Here is a 16,427-nt window from a genome sequence, read left to right as displayed (position 1 = left end):
TTCTCTTTCCTAAAAACCCCCCCCCCCCCAAAACCCCCCCCCCCAGTGTTTACAACCACAAATTTCCTGGAACTGCTTACAGGGCGAGGCGTCCTTGTGTTACATCAATCAGAAATCTCCTTTCAGACGTGAATCTCTTTAGATAAATGTGATGGCAAAGTTACATGTCTCATGTCTGAATACGCGTCTGTGTCGGATTAATCTAAGTGTTGCAGCAGCTGCACACAGAGAGATTAAATGCACGTCTTGTTCACCTTATTAAGGTCACTGTAATCCATTTCTCACGTAAACACAATCTTTTATACAAGTAAAAACACGAATGAGCCAATTCAACAGGGAGAATCTTCTCTCCCCACACAGTTTGGGTCAAAAGAGAATAAAAGCACAATACTAATCTGACCAGCTGTAATGTTTTGTCACTCTGTACCTGGGCAGCGTTATCTACCTAATGAATCAGGAAACTTGTAGAAATTGTATTTAGGGATTTACTGTGAGAGGCTGGGGTGAGCGTTACTCATGATGGCTTTAATGGTAAAACAAATGTGTCTTCATAACATTAAATCTTTCAACAGTCCGATGTTCTGCAGCATTCATGTCGTGCTTGTGAACCATTGTGGCAAATATAGGGCGAGCAAAAAGTAGCCAAAGTCCACTATGTGTGAGTGAAATCACTTTAACAGCTCGATGAAGCTGGCAGTGCAGCATAATCTACGTCTGAAAGGGGCTCAAAAGAACAGACATTTTGTGACTTTACAGCAGAGGGTGAGACGCACTGGTTTGTCCTGCTCACCAACATGTCAGCAGCTGCAGTGACACACAGCTCATGGAGGATATGGAGGTACTTTGAAACCCTTGGCAACCGATTGCTGCAATTTGCGTCAAAATTCGTACTCCTTTCTCTGAGTCATAATCACACAGTGTCAGACTGACAAACCTGCTGTACAGTACAGAAAACGCAACCCACTGGTCCGTCGACAACATCCTGAAATAAAGAGCAAGTCTTCACCCAGCACATTTAGCTTTTCACATTCAGTTTCTGTCTTTAGTGGAGTTCTCCTCTGATGTGCCAAAGCAGAACAAGGAAAAGGAGGGAATCAAGGGTGGGGTGAGAAACTGAAACAAAAATACAGACTCTGGCTGAGGGAAGAGAAAGAGGACACTGAGAGATTTATCGAATATGTCAGAGAGAAACTGAGAGAAAGAGATGAAAGGATGTGGAGAGAGCGATTCCGCCCGAAACGTTCACAGAAAATTTAATTCACACTGATCCAAAATCGATGCTGAATCCACAAGTTTGCTCGGATGCTTCTTATTGTGTCGTATTTTCACTTTTGCAGTGCGCCTGTCACTTTAATATGACATAACACGATCTCACAACCCCTCCTGAGAGAGAGAGAGAGAGAGAGAGAGCGAGAGAGAGAGAGAGAGAGAGAGAGAGAGAGAGAACGAGGGGGAGGTTGAGCCCTTCTCCACAGTAGGTCATTAATATTTCAAAGTGTGTGCCAGCCTCTCCCAGCTCGTCCAAGCCCAGCAACCAGCAACCAGCTACAACATGAACGTCTGCCTAAGTACCATGACGGACGCAGGGAGGTTACCAGCGCTGAAGGATTCAGTCTGTCACTTTCTCCCCCCCTGGGAGAGGAAAATACTCCCTGTCAACATAAACTTTCACATGTTTTCTTCCTAAAATCATTTCAAAAAGGAAAAAAGGCACAATTACGTACCAAAAAAACATTCAACCGGGCACTATTAAAGTCTGCCAACAACATTTGATATTTAAGGAGGGATCTGTTTTCTTTTTGTTGCGGTTCATAAAATATCTAAAGAGCTCCGTTCTCTCAAATTAATTTAAAAAGCCCAAATTAAATGACAAAAAGCGTCATTTGTAACTTCCGCCTCCGTCAGCAGGAGTGCGTGCTTTCCAAATAAATACGTTTTATGATCTGACAAGGCTATGGTTAAGGTTTGTTTAGGGTTCAGGCACAAAATCAGCTTGGAGTGAGTTTGGGTTATAAAACAGAATTGGAAACATTCCTACGACTTAAAGCTGATGCCGTCTTGACAACTCGTGTGTCTGGTTGTGTGAATACAGACTCTTCCAGAAAACTAACAGTATGGACGGCTGTCAGCACGTTGACATTGCCTTTGCTATGCTACTATAAGTTGCAAGACATGAGGTCGGGCTCGATGGCTGGGCGCACACATTTTCGACAGTTATTAAAACACTGACTTCTTCTAACAATGTCCACAAACTTTCCCTAATCTTAATGAAGTACTTCCATTTGCCGAAACTTAACAAAACCCAAACCAAAGAGGTAGCAAATTTGAAAAAATGCTTTTGTTTAGGTGTGAGAACTGCATCTTTTTTCATCGTTGAAGTGCTCTATGTGTCTGATTTGTTATTTTCTGTGACGCATCTTGACCGGTTGTTGTGATGTGTTGTGATTTTGTTCCTAAAGAAAAATCTGGGTTGCAGGCAGAATTAATAAGCCGCCATCACTGCGGTTGCACTTTACTCATAAACCCACCTACCCACTGTGTAAATGTATGCAAAGCGCTTTTGCCAAGAAATCTGTCCAAGAGATCCTGTGGAACCTTTTCACATGTTGAAAATATATTTACCAGAATCTAAAACACAAACAGACCTATGTCTTCTGCTCCAACAACAAACTGACATTGTGATGGGAAGAAAGAAGCCTCTCACAAGCCTCTGCTCCGTGAAATCAATTTTACTTTCATAAATCGCAATCAAATCCTAACGTTTATTCTGAGCAGCATGCCGACAAGAAAGATCTGCCCAAACGGTGATTTTTATTAAATTATGCATTTATTTTGATTATAAGAAATCATAGAGTTTGATGGTTAAACTCATAAACAAAGCAAGTAATCATATAACTAGCTACTTCACGCAACACTTTCACACCCAAACTGTGGTGGTTGGATAGAAGCAGCAATGTTATGACTTATTTCTTCCTAAAAGGTTGTCATGATAAATTTCACACTAGTGCTCTGATACTGAATGACTTCCACACTCACACGGACGACCTTTGTCTGTCTGACTGAACAACCTCACTCACAGACTGTGCAGATGTAACTTGAATTGTTTTTGTTTACCGCCAGTCAACATCATCTGTAAACTCCACTGTACCGACTGATTACCGTCTTGATGCTCAGCACATTTGTTTGGATCCAGGTAGCCGCTGCAAAGACGAGAAGCTCTGTGGTGAAAGCTCTTCGAGTGCCGGCCTCCAACTCCAGTGTTTAGTGAATTTATTCAGATTGTGATCCTAATCCGCTTTTAATCCTTAGTGTAAATGTGAACACAACGTGCCACATGGTCCGAGAGCCGAAAGGAAACCGACTTGCTTACAATCCAATTAAAATTCTGTGGTGATGAAAAGTTCTCTAACAAAGCGTCTCAATCTGATTCCTGTAATTGAATCCTGTTCTATCCAGGCACTGATAAAGAAAAAGAAAAACAGAGCTCCAGGCGAGAATCAACAAAACAATTTCATTTCAACTGTCAAGATACAATAAAAAGAGAGAAATAATGGCCACACAGTTACTAGACAATGTGGACTAAAGACGTGTGGAGATTTCATCAAGCAATAAATTAGCTTTATGCTCATATTGTGAATTTTTGCACATTGCTTGTTAATATCCTGTATATTTTTATCATTTTCCCCCCATTATTATAGTATTATTTTTATTATTTTGTATACATTTTTGATATCTTTATTTATCTTCTATATCTTTATTTTCTATATTTATGTTCTGTTAAGCACCAATATATATACACCTCGTATGTGAAAATGTATCTGGCAATAAACCTCATTCTAAATCTGATTCTGAGGTTAGGATATGACATTTTTCAGCCAGTTCCTTCATACCAAATCTTTAATAGATTTTTACAAAGTTGCCAAAAAAGGTTTTGACAGAGAACTGGAGCCTAAAGAAGTCCTGATCTATTTGTTTCACAGAGCACTCTCTGCATGAAGTCTCTAAGGACCTCGACACTGCATTAGTCAGTACGTCTGTGTCTCTGAATGTGTGTGCGTGCTCATGTGTGGCTGTGTATATATGTGCAAGTGTGTGCGTAAGTATGTCTTGGTGTTTTGTGCGCATCCTCGCCCTCCTTGGTGTATGCCAATGTTTTAGGGTGTTCATGTGTGTGCGTGTGTCCCTGTGCACTATTACTGACGAGTGGGGCAGCTGCTGCTGGCTCAGAGGAAGCAGTTTGAATTAAATAATTCACCAGCTGCTATTATACAACAATTACTACAGTGCCATCAAAGCTCTGCACACACACACACACACACACACACACACACACACACACACAACATGAGTACAGTAACATAAAGCATTGGCAAGTATAAAACCAGTGATTTATGTTACTGTTACCGCATGTTTAATTAATATTCTTATCTGACTTGGACAGAATAGTTTCATATAGCTGCTGGACAGTGATTCATTGGATGTTCTGGGACTTTCAGAACCCACAGCGACACACACACACACACACACACACACACACACACACACCTCAGTAACCGCCGCCTCGTGAACAAAAAAACAGAGATCACCAGAGGAGAAGCAGTCCTGGATTATTAAGGTGCTCCCTGCACGGCAGCAGTTGCCTCCATGCAGGAAAACACTTTACTTAAAGGATGAGTTTGACTGCAGATAAACAGACAAAATAATGTCTTCAGGATGTTGACGATCAAAACCAAATTATTCAAACGATTACTTCACCAGGTGCTTTATGGCTTTCTAATCTCAACTTCCTTCCTGAAAACTGGAACCTACATTTTTTTCCCCCCACCGCTCAACAATCACGTGCCAAGCTACAAGACAAAGATGTCACATCACATTTTAAATAAAGAAGGCAAAGAGACAGTTTGGACTTGTTTGACACAGCAGTATGCTTTAGTAGCTGCCTTTCTTTTCTATGTATAGCACCCGGGCACGACGGACCCCCCTCAGGATCCTACGAAGAGGAAGACACAGGAGAGAGAAGTAGGGTGGGAGGAAGGAGTGTTGAATATGAGCGCAAAAGAGGAGGAGAGGGTTAGGAGGGTATTTATAAGAAAGCCGGATGTGGCATGTCTGAGGTGTGGCCCTGCTCATGAAACTCTGCTATGAACTCTGCCATAAATATCACAGCTAATAAAAATCACAGGAGGGTGCAACACAATAACAAGTGTTTTAATTTAAATAATTGAACGATGCTTTAATGTTTTAAAATCACATTTCACTTGCATGAAGGCTGTGAGAGTGCAGTGAATCCTGATGATTCCAGCTTAACTGCTGCAATCACTTTTAATATCTGTGCAGGGCTGCAGAAATAGTCCAGCGATTGTGAACCGGAGCTTCAGAAAACTCAGAGGACGACAGCAAACAAAACATGTAAAACAAAACTCTTTTGTTATTTTGTTTTTGCAGTTTGGTGTGAGCGTGGGAGGCAGGCAGGTGAAGTGTGTGAATGTGTGCGTTTCAGAATTGAATGTTTATTTATTGAGCCTGAAGCGGCATCAGCGATTATTCGGTCAACAGTCACTTTGCTGACTGATCCTGTGCTCAGTTGGGTGATGTGAAGACATCCTACTAAAAACAGGAAGCCTATATTATCCCTTCTTATATAAAGTGACTTCCTTTTCACTTTGAAATAAAATCATGAAAAAAGAAGTGAGGAAGATGAAAGAAGTCCAGTGACTTAAAGATTTGTGCTTTTAAATGTTGGACCTGGTGGGCTAAAGCTCTCTCCTGTCGAACGTCCTCACACTGCGCCGCTGGAGCTGTGATGTCACCAACCGAGATGGACGTCAGCAGCATTAGTCACTTAAAATGACTCTCTTGTGGTTGCTCGAATAATGACTGCTGTCTTTGAGAAGCGCAGCAGGAAGTGGCAGTCGATGATAAAATGCTTCAAAATGTCTCAGAGAGGACGCTGGGTCGGACGGTCGAGCACACAAAGCGTCTGACATTGACACTGGAGCTCATTGTCTGCATCCTGTCGCCAGAGGAAACTTATTGGACAGGCATCTGACTTTAGTGTTCATAAATCCATAAAAGCGATGATGGGAAATTTGATTTCAACAATATTGTTTTAGCAAATGCAGAGATAAATTGATGGATTAGCCTTTTCAGTGGACGTTTTTAGGTCATTAAATGTTGTGAGAGGCTGCGGCAAGATTCACTATATTTATATATTTTCTTGCGAAACCAATTTGTGATTTATCCAATAAAACCACAGCATTTCAGGCCCATATTTCTGCAAAGGATTTGCATAATGCAACACTGTGAATCACATCGTGACAGCACTTATAACATTATGTCAGCCGGGCAACAGGTCTTGAGTTTGAAGTAAAAATTTATGGACATTCATCAAGATTACTACACTAACTGCACTCATGACAAAACCACATTTTTTTAAGTGGTTTGTTTAGTTGGTGTAGTTTGTGAAACTACCGCAAGGTGTTATAGTGGTTTCTAAGCTTCACTGAGGAGACACTGACAAAATGCTGACCCAAAAGTAGAACAACAACAAAATACTAAATTCAGCATGGAGGGACAAAGAACTGAGACGTGATGCTAACTGTGGGACTCAGAAAGCTGCATGTAATGATCATTTTCACAATTAATTGATCTGTTAGTCATGTTCTTGTGGTCGACCAATACGGGTTTTTCAGTGGCCGATGGCTCAAAACAAAGAAAAGTCATGTTTAATTCCATTATTCCATGCAGAGTACAGTCTAATCTACATGGTTATCTCTGCTGGTGCTGTTTCAGATGGAAGCTTTATTAATGAAAGAAATAGATAATTTGAGTTCTGCTGTAGATTTCAGAGTGAGGCTGGTGTTTAAGCGAGAGCAGGGTACAGTTTCTCTACAGTGTAACAATATATATTTAACACAAGCCATTAATGGTTTTATATTAGATTAGCTGTCCTTTAAGATGGGAGAAACATGTTAATACTTAGAAAAGACAGTGGTGACTGAGGAAACTTAATGCTCCAAACATTGACAAGGCTGCCTGCAGATGCAGACCTTTTTCATTGCATGCAGATTATCTCAAAATGCCAGATATCACAATTCAATATAACATATAACATCAAATAATACATACATACATCATACAAGACAAAGGAAAATGATCAATCCTACCCATTTTTCAGAAGATAACTACACTAACTGCACTCATGACAAAGCCACATTTTTTAAGTGCTGCTGTTGAAAACCTTCCCGCCACAACAGATCGATACAAACAAATGACTACAGAACACTAAACAAAATATTATAGGAAACCACCTGAAAAAGCTTGCGCTGCTAAAAAGAATTAAAACAATAGATATTCCTGGAGAGGTGGGGTGCAACATGACAAGGAAAAAAAAAACAATACAAATTTATAATAGTAATTTCTCACAATGACTTCTTCAGTGGCAGCTTGAGATTTTATTTATATTAAGTAGGTAGTAATGGTTTACATTTAGTATATTTACTCCGTCTCTTGGAACAAATTGTACTTGGATGAGTAGTTCTGATACAACAAAAACTCAAATAAAGACCAGAGTATCACAGATGCCTGGTCTGCTTAGTGGAGTTTTAGAGAAACATACAATTAGGCTATAAAATATCCCATTCCCATGAAATCAAAATCGATGCTCATGCCTAAATGTGTTTATGCACTGGGCCTATATGTCATGGCAGGACTACCCCAATACAGTGAAACTGCACATTTTCGGGTGGCCTTTTATTGCGGCCAGCCTGAGGCACACCTGTGCAATCCCCACGCTGTCTGATCAGCATCTTGATATGCCACACCTGTGAGGTGGATGGATTATATCTGCAAAGGAGAAGTGCTCACTAACACAGATTTTGACAGATTTGTGAACAATATTTGAGAGAAATAGGCCTTTTGTGTACATAGAGAAAGTTTTAGATCTTTGACTTCAGCTCATGATGAATGGGAGCAAAAACAAAAGTGTTTTGCGTTTATAATTTGGTTCAGTGTATGTGAGGCAGCGGTCAGCCCCATCAGTTTGGGGTCAAGCACCAAATTAAATTCACACAAAAGTACAACAGACTGTCGTTCTTGTGGCTAATCATGCATGTAAATGTTCCAGTAAACCTTCTGTCTCCAAACATGAGACAAAATTTCCATTTAGCTTGTCTCTCCTGCTCACCCGCTCGTTTCTCTCTCTCTCTCTCTCGACCACTCATCTATTCAGTTACATAAATTACATAAAAACATCAGCAACAAACAAAATTGCCACCCCACAGTCCAAATTCTATTCTATAAAACAAATAACCTTTTCCACTGCAGCTCTGAAGTCTGACGCAGTATTTTGTTTCTATCTGTTGCTACTGGAAACAACATAAAAGCTTCAGATATGTCTCAAACTAAAGCTGCATTCATCTCTTTGTTCAAGGTATTTAATAAGGCATATTTTCAATTCACAGCTTAAGTAGCTCGGTAAATGTACATTATTTTAAAAAATCCATATGGTGGACGTATGGGTGCAGAACTGAAACATCAGTGATACACAGACCCCTTTATTAATGATCCGCTACCTAATGGAGAGAGTATAGGGATGCTATCAAACACTACAGTCAAACTGCTGCTACATGCAAAATTAACATTAGCAACTATTAATGTATTGTTACTACATTAATGCTGATATGTTAGTATAATTTAATCTCTACACTGTTTTTTAATGTGCCACTTGGCCAGGACTTTGTCAAACTAGACAAACCAATAAACAATTTTCAACAGCAGAGCATAGACAGTATCTCCAACCACAAAATGGTTGTATATTTCATGACACCCCATCAAAGTGAAGGATATATTAAATATGTATTTATTAGAAAATACTCTAGTACGACTGTGATGTGGCAGAAAGAAGTGCAGTCCAGAGTGAACTTAAATACAAGTGCATCACAGGGTGGTGATTAAAGAAGATGGTCGAAAATGCTAGAAATAAATAAAGCGTAGTGGAGAACAGCTGTGTGATGTGACAAGAACTACTAACTGTTGGTCACATATGATTACAGTAATCATTTGGTTTAGTCTATAAAAAGTCATATTCAATTTACTGTCACATAAAACAAACTGCATACAAACAAAGAAGCTGAAATTTATACTTCAAAATATATTTATATTTTACAAACTACAAGTGTTTTTTTGTGCAGTGGGCACTGATATTCTCCTCATGCAGTGAAAAACTTCCAGCACAGAGGTTTGTACCGAGCTGCACCCCTGTTTCCTGCCTGCCTGTCGGTTTGCATCAATGTCCAGCTGCCTGTCTGTCGACCTGACTGGCTGTCTCTGTCTGTCTGTCTGTCTGTCTGTCTCTCTCTGTGATGCCTCAACCTGTGCGTCAGCCTGCCAGTGAGTCTCCTCCGTCTGTCTGCTGGATAAAAATAGACCTCATCTTCCCCCCTGCTAAACTATTTACCATCTCTCAGCTTGAGTGCATCGGGTGCAACCCGCCAGGCACTTCCCCATGTCAAACTGGGCCTGATAAGTGGGCTGCTTCGCTTACTGAACATTTCCTCCAATATTAGTTTGTGAAACTACCGCAAGGTGTTATAGTGGTTTCTAAGCTTCACTGAGGAGACACTGACAAAATGCTGACCCAAAAGTAGAATTCAATAAAATACTAAATTCAGCATGAAGGGACAAAGAACTGAGACGTGATGCTAACTGTGGGACTCAGAAAGCTGCATGTAATGATCATTTTCATAATTAATTAATTGATCTGTTAGTTATGTTCTTGATAAATCAGTTATCCTATAACATGTTGGAAAATAGTAAAACATGCCCATGGTGGTGTCTTTATATCTCTTTGTTTTGTGAGACAAACAATTCAGTTTTAGTGGTCGACCAATACGGGTTTTTCAGTGGCCGATGGCTGATATATAATGCTGATATCAAAACAAAGAAAAGTCATGTTTAATTCCATTATTCCATGCAGAGTACAGTCTAATCTTATCTACATGGTTATCTCAGCCAGTAGCGTGCCGTTTTAGATGGAAGCTTTATTAATGAAAGAAATAGAAAGATAACTTGGGTTCTGCTGTAGATTTCAGAGTGAGGCTGGTGTTTAAGCGAGAGCAGGGTACAGTTTGTCGAAAGTCATTCAGCGGCATTATTCTCTACAGTATAACAATATATATTTAACACTAGCCATTAATGGTTTTATATTAGATTAGCTGTCCTTTAAGATGGGAGAAACATGTTAATACTTAGAAAAGACAGTGGTGACTGAGGAAACTTAATGCTCCAAACATTGACAAGGCTGCCTGCAGATGCAGACCTTTTTTATTGCGTGCAGAATATCTCAAAATGTCAGATATCACAATTTGTCCAAAAACTAAACAAAAAATTAAAAAGGTAAGAAAAATGAAATGAAGAATGACATAAAGAAGTCCAAGAGTAGAAAAAGACACCTCTGCTCATAAACATCTCACTCTTATGTTTATGTCTGTGTGTACGTGCACCTTTTATTTTCTGTTTCAGCTGTTCGGCTGTGGCCGGTACTGAACTGTGTACCTTACATTGCACATAATCAAACTCACCTGGGTGTCCCAAATGAAATATGTCTCAACTTCCACCGCACCACCCCATTAGGGATGTGTCAGACAGAGATTAAAATAGCAGCACCTGGAGAGCAGCGAGCGTACTCTTAAAAGGTTCACCTATGATTCATGCTTTCCTGCACACTCACTTTCTGCCTTCTCTCCAAGAACAGGTAATCACTATTATGCCTTTTTGTTTTTAGAGTTATCACCTTTTTAGCTTCCGGTGCAACGGCCTTCTCCTTTCACCACTTGAGCTTTTTATTCTTACTAGAAATGCTCTTTGGTGAGCTTAGTGTTAAAGTAGGGCTGGGTAATTTGCTAGAGCCAGTGCCAATACAATGCTTTTTTCCATATAGATACCACAATGATACTTGTTTCAACACCTTAGTTTCAAGAATAAACACAAACGCATCTTTTAATTCAACAAAATCAGCCAAACCTCTCAGTTAAGCAGCAAGACCTGTGCCTAAATAGCCTAAAATTAGCAAATCCATGTTTCAGGCATGGACATGGTCAACGAGCCGTCACCAATGGGTTTGTGGACTACCGTTGCCTAGAGTTTGACATTTTGGCTGTTGTCATCTTGTTTTTTTGCAACAGAAGTGTCCCTATTTGGATGAAAAGGTGCATCTGGGGAGGGATAAGCATTGCTAAGGCTGACAGGTCACCGTGGTAGCGAAGACGGCGCCGCGTTGAACGAAAAAACTGCACAAAAGCCATTATTAAACATGCGGCTCTCTTTCTTCTCTACCATCGCTATCATCTGCTCACAAATTCCCTTTCTTCCACCGCGTGCCCTCTTCTGAGTTATGTGCATGCTACTTGACCGTGCGGCACAGTACGGAGGGGGGGGGGGGAAGAGAGAGAGAGAGAGAGATTAGAGAGTTGGACAGATGCATTGTACAGCACCAGAAACGGAAGGTCAGAAATTTGTGAACACTTGAGAAATGTGACCCCTAGAGTGTGATCACATTGCATTTGATTTTATGGTGTTAAATCATCTAAGGTGATGTCTGTGTATGTGGTTGAAAACAAGTGTGAATGGTTGGCCTGCTGTAGCTGCCTCCCGGCAGTAGGTGGCGGTGTGAGACTGTGGTTTACCCTCAGGGACCATGCTCAAGAGCGCTGTTTTCCCTCAATAACTGCGGAGATTTCAGCGAGGAAACACCACGTCTCTCTGTCTCACCCTTTTCCCTGTATTTCAGGTTAGTAATGTGTTAAATCATCACAGAAATCACTGTAGTTCGTTAGTGAATGCTGAGAGATAAGTTGAGTTAAAGTATAAGAGTAAAATGAGCAGGTTTTGGAGATATGGTTTCACATGAGGCGGGTTACTCTGTTAATAGCATGTTAGCGTAAGCTGCTAGCGTGGGCCACACGTCTCCACTATTTTGGGGTTAGAGTAACATACTGGCTGGCTCCATAAACGATGTAGCATGTTGGAATATTTTGGAATGGTGTTATGTTTAAAACTATTGACAATGTTGTTATTGTACACATTTTTATATATGTGTTAGTGATGAATAGTGTCTTACTGTCAGCGAGTCAGAGTCATATTTCATGGCGTCAGTGTCTCAGTGTAATTTGCACTGCAGGAATAGCCAAAAGTATTTGGACAGATGGATATCTGGAGATATGGAAGTAAAATGTGTATAATTTTGTGTTTGGAGTTTTATTGCATGTTATGTTAAGAACATGAACAATGTGTCCAAGAACACAAGACATGTACAAGACAGTACTGATAAATACTGGGAAACTGAAACAAAGACAATTCTGATGGTATAAAGGAAATTTCAATAAAGAACTGCTGAGATTTCATATAGGAAACACCACGTCTCTCTGTCTCACCATTTTTCTTGTGACATGTGTGGACACATATGGGTGCCGCGGCCCGGTACCTGTAACACATGCGGGTCACTTTCAGGCAAAAAAAATCAGATCTGGGCTGAACGTAGCCTAAGAATCTGACCAGACACCGGATGCCACAATTTTCAAGTTTCCGGCCAAATGCAGCACAAATTATAACAGAATATCCAAATAAAATCTGCAGAAGAAAACGTGAATGACACTTGTTTCCATCCACTACTGTTATATGATTATTAGTTGGAGGTAAACAGCTGGTGGAGCTAATTCTCCAGAAGGTGCCATTAAACCATCGCAGAAGAAGAAGACATAACGAGAGTGGAGCTCTAGTCAAAGCTCACACAGACCTGATGTTTTCAGCGATTCACTTTAAGTCACTGCATAGCTCCTGTTTCTATTATATATTCTTTTAGTGGGTTATTGTTTCTGTTGCATTCATGTGTAAGGAGCGTTTTTCTGTTGTAATTGTTCAGGGTGGAGCTAATGTTCAGTCCCCAGCCGTCTGCCTGAGCAGAATAAAAAGTCCCATTTGATCAGAGCCGGTCTGATCTCGGAGGAACTGAAAATGGAAGTGAATCACTCTGGACTCTGTGTACTCACCTCCCTGTGCTCACAAACATCACGTACAACAATAAGATTTCACTGAAGAAAGTCAACACAGTCTGCGATGCTGAACATCGAGTGATTAATGAATGAAATCACTGTTCGTCGTTGCACCCAGAGAGCTGATGTCTGCTGGTGCGGTTTCATGTTTGTACGGAAAATGAAAAAGGAGTCAGCATCGTTTTGTCAGGGAGGCTTCCCTCGCTGGCTGAGGACGGGAACTGAAGAGGCAGATTAGTAGATGTTTGGTAATGAAATTTACTTCCACTATTTGTACACTTGGCAGGAAAAGATGATGTAGAGACAATCCCTGAAAGGGATCAAATTTATTAGCTGGTATAAACTCTGGGTTTTCCTTCCTGGCAAAAAAATGGTGAGGCGAACTCAAGTTTAACACAAATGAATGAGATTAAGCATCAGTAGAAATGAAATGTCTCATTCATATAACTTTCACCCGTCCTTTAAAAAAAAATTAAGCACGTTCTTGAGACTTTATTCAAGGGCTGGGCAATAAAACAATAATTATAGTGATATAATTTTCCTCAATAACAATTTAACATATGTTCAATAAACTGTTTGATTTAATCACTGGTAAGATATTTATTTTATTGGGGAAACGGGACTGAAAAAAGATTTTATCATAATAGTTTTGAATGTTCTGCCTCAGATTTGTGAAGTGATCCAATGATTGGCATCAAATGTTAGTTCATGTTCTGACCGTAAAGAAAATTTTAAAACACCAATTAAATAAATAATGATTTAACATTTAGCGTGATAATTATCAATATAATGTTTTATCGTGATAACACTTTTGGCCATATTGCCCAGCCCTACTTTCTACATTCTAGCACAAATCAAAATTAGCAACTGAAGCCTTTGTGATTGACATGATTGTGTTGTTGGCATACAAAAGCTCCCATAAAAATATGCCAGTGTGTCACCTATATGCATAATATCCACCTGAACTCTCTTTAGCTGTAAACTAACACTGTTGTATCTGACCTGCTTTCAAGCAGTCATGTTTAATCCACAATGGTCAAGGGATTATGGTAAATAAGGGTTTGTTTAAGGTGCCAAAAAACTGAGAAACTGGATAATTTTTCTTTAAATCACATTCTTTAATATATAAAGGTTATGCTGCAAGGTTGGATTTTTAGTTACTTGTGTTTTTACAAATGTCAATGAGATTTTGAATGAGGTTTGAACCCAGAAGTTCTGGTTTCACTACAGCTTTGACCTGGCTCTGACCTCTAATACACCTTCACAGCCCCAACAACGTTGACAGGCATATCTGCAGACACTCGGGGCTATTTTGAAATGCTTTTTTAATTATTGAATTGAACAGATCAAAGATAAGATGGTAAAGCACAGAGCTCTTTGAAGTAAAAGGTAAAAATACAACCTTATCTATCAGAGCATTTACATACACGTCATGTGCAAGCACTTTGTAGAACTGACTGGTCCGGTCGTCCAGGTTCCCCGCCTCTCGCCATGTGTTAGCTGGGATAGGCTCCAGCCCCCAAACTACGTCTTTAAGGAGAACCGGTTGAAGGTAATGGATAGACGGACGATTATTTGGAAATATAATGCTGCCAGGATTACATTTCCTATTAACATAATGAGGAAAATGTTCATCATTATGATCCTATTTTGTAAAGTCTCAAAATGTTGACACTGAAGGCATCAAGAAAATGTTCCATGACAGTGTATTTTATTTGGTTTTCCACTAAAATATCCACTCTTTATTATGCTCTCAGAACAACTGCAGTTGTATTGGTTACTGAAAACATTTATTGTAGAAACAAGTCTGCAGCACCTTGAGGCACGAGACATGACGTGTTCGACATTTAACTGAAAGCATGATCTTTGACTAACCAAAGTGCTTATTTTGCCTGACTCCAACCAAATATACACAACAAAGTGCCTCAGTTTATCAGAACTACAAACACACACACACACTTCTTCTTCAATCTCCCACTCTCTCTGTCTCCATCTAAGCAGCAACACAACAAGAGTTCCTCACCGCCAGGGATGTATTTGTCACAAATGTTCAGAACAGCTTTCTCTCACACACTTTCACTCGCTCGCACGGTGCCTACTGTGATTGTTTCTCGTCTGTCAGAGGAAAGTGAGTGGTGCGGCTCAGGGGGTATCTGAAGAGACTGTAGAAGCCCGACTGGTGGCTTGATTTCTGGCTTCCTGGCATCTTGCTCGGAGCAGCAGGAGGGAGCGGAGAGCTTTACCCGTTGGTTCTGTGAAGCTCTGTAGATAAACGTTTTGGTTTTATTTGATTTATACAAAAATACATAAATATATAGAGAATTAAATGCCCTCCTGTGTGTGGATGCATAAATCTTATAAAGTGGCCTGTCATTTTCCACGTCGTCTGAAAAACGCAGCCTCATTAAAATAGAGTTTAAGGTTACATCAATTATTTTCATCAGAACCTATCCATTTTTTCACTGAGAACTGAGCTTTCATATTTGACCAAGGAATAAAAGCAGTGACTGTAGGAATGCTGACTATGAACTTTTGTAATACAGCACTAACGCAGTGAGGGTTAAGGGGTCAACTCCCACTGGGGCAATCCAAGCTTCAAATGTATGCAGTCATGTTACTGTGAGGCACTTTGGATAAAAGCATCTTCCAAATGGCATATTGTCGCTGCAGGGTGAAGATCCTCTGTCTGGAAAATGTCAAACTTTTCAAAAACCAAATATAACAGCCCTGTTTTTAGCTTGATGACAATGTGGGTTCAAGAAGAGTTTCATAAAGAGTGTCTGTGGGTGGGGAGGAAAGTGACAATGGTTGTCCTACGTTTTTCTTTAAGCACGGTTTTGTTGGCAGCGTCAATTACAGAGAGAAAACCTATCAACAGCTTTCTTGATTATCGATTTAATGTTTAAGTACTAAATTGTCAAACATTCTCAAATTCAAATTTGTTGGTCTGTTGATGTTGTTGGTCTGATGTTTTCTGTATGACACACTATGAATTTCCTGAAGGACTAATAAATATCTATCCTATCAACGTACACAGCTGATCCCGTTACTGGGGTGGGCAGCGCCGCCGCCATACAAATGTAGTTCTTAAAACGAAGCGATAGAACCGAATACTAAAATCATCGTTAGCTGCAGCCCTATATGAATGTGTTTAAAAGTATAGCCTGATAATATATTTGGACTGTTGTTTGGAAAGGCAACATTTGAAGACTTGGGTTGCGGGAAATTGATGGACCTTGTTCACCATTTTCAGCCATTTTATAGAAAGAAATGATTGCTCGATTAATCAAGCAGCAGCTACTGCTACGGTTCGGGTCGAGCAGCATCACAATGCTGGACACTGAATTATAGTTACAGTCTTAGAAACATGAAGCTAGA

At 40.0% G+C, this 16,427-nt stretch overlaps 1 protein-coding gene across 1 annotated transcript in view; it reads right to left on the bottom strand.

Annotated features, from left to right (window-relative positions):
* The window catches only part of LOC123966954 (matrix metalloproteinase-24-like), a gene marked incomplete at its 3' end in the record, with an annotated part of 45,721 nt that overhangs the window by 13,615 nt on the left and 15,679 nt on the right, over nucleotides 1-16,427 (bottom strand). The gene's annotated exons all lie outside the window — the stretch shown is intronic.

Source organism: Micropterus dolomieu, unplaced genomic scaffold (assembly GCF_021292245.1).
Source record: "Micropterus dolomieu isolate WLL.071019.BEF.003 ecotype Adirondacks unplaced genomic scaffold, ASM2129224v1 contig_14627, whole genome shotgun sequence".
NCBI lineage: Eukaryota > Metazoa > Chordata > Actinopteri > Centrarchiformes > Centrarchidae > Micropterus > Micropterus dolomieu.
The sequence above is the reverse complement of the archived record's forward strand: the minus strand, read 5'-3'. Positions and strand labels throughout refer to the sequence as shown.